Source organism: Chinchilla lanigera, unplaced genomic scaffold (assembly GCF_000276665.1).
Source record: "Chinchilla lanigera isolate Chin_1 unplaced genomic scaffold, ChiLan1.0 scaffold00041, whole genome shotgun sequence".
Classification (NCBI taxonomy): Eukaryota; Metazoa; Chordata; class Mammalia; order Rodentia; family Chinchillidae; genus Chinchilla; species Chinchilla lanigera.
The window spans coordinates 14,852,034-14,853,437 of record NW_004955442.1 but is presented as its reverse complement, the minus strand read 5'-3'; positions in this window follow the sequence as shown (position 1 = coordinate 14,853,437).

The following is a 1,404-nucleotide window of genomic DNA, read 5'->3' as shown; positions in this document are numbered from 1 at the left end:
TTTGCGTATAGAAGCTTGCAAGCACTGGTCCCCACCTGGTTTGGGGTGCAGGCGGCGGAACATGGGTCCGGCGTGACCACTGACCACTGGGGCAAGGACCGTTTGCCTTTTGGGTTGAGGCCCCTCGAGGCATAATCGGCACATAATAAGTGTTTGTACAAGAAGAGAACCTGTGGTGGTTTGCAAGGGGACAATAAATCCTGGCCTGGGCCTGGAGTTATTTGATCATTCAATAGCCCCTGTGGCCTGGGACTGTCAAGCCCTCTTATCTTTTATAAAATTTCTCCACTGCTTGTGCTCCTAAGCCAGCAGATACCACTCTGAGTTGGGGGTGGGTAGCACTGTCCCGAAGAGTTGCAGGTGAGGGGAAGAGGAGTGTGGCAAAGACAGGAAAGGTGGGCAGCATAAAGGGCTGGGACAAGCATCTCCACTGGGAGCAATGGGCATCACCCATAGATGATGAGGCAGGCTTTCTCCAACTCCCATTTCACCATCTGAGAGAGCAGCCCTGAGAACCCCAAACAGTGTGTGCAGAGGATGAATCTGTGGAGGGAACCTGCACCCCCAAAGAGCTGGTGATGAAATGGCCTGGTGGGCCCTAGCTTCCTCCCACCCCTGCTGAGCTGATCACTGAACCCTCACCTCCTTTACCCACACCAGAAGCCACCAGATATTCTATAAACCCCAGCTCATGGGAAGACTAGGCTGAAGACAAAGCTGGCTGTAGGACCTCTGGCGGCGATTCTGAAGTCCAGGGACAACCTGGCTTTCCTGGGAGAGCTGTTGAGCTCAGGGAGATCCCTGTGACAGGCCTGGGCCTTTCTACTGCTCCCAAATGATGGACCTCAGCCCCTATGTGCCCACCAGGGATCCTTATGTCCCAGTGGGGTTTGGGGCTGGAGGTCTAGGAAGACCTTGAAGAGAGTGACTGGAAAGATACTCTTTTCTGTACATGACCCATCCAAGAGCAGTGTGTAAGCCCACAACAGCTTATTGGGTTTTGTTGTTTTGTTTGAGTCAGGGTCTCTCTCTATAATTAAGGCAGGCCTTGAACTCACTATATATCCAAGGCTGGCCTCAACTCATGGCAATCCTCCTACCTCAGCCTCCCAAGTGCTGGGATTACAGGTATGTGCCACCATGCCAGCACACAACAGCTTATTGTAAAGGACACATTGTCACTTATTGGGAAGCTGAAAAGCAGTCATGGCTACTAGACATGAGAGTGGCCAGCAGTCCCTCTGGTTCTCCAGGCTCATCCCCATCCCCATCCTTGCATGTAAAGATGTCAGGCCCAAGAAAATGCTGGGGCTAGTGTGTTGGTTTGGGGCTTATTTTGCAAGGGGAACAACATAATACAGGACACATACTTTATATGATTATTTATAAGTCACCCAAAGAACA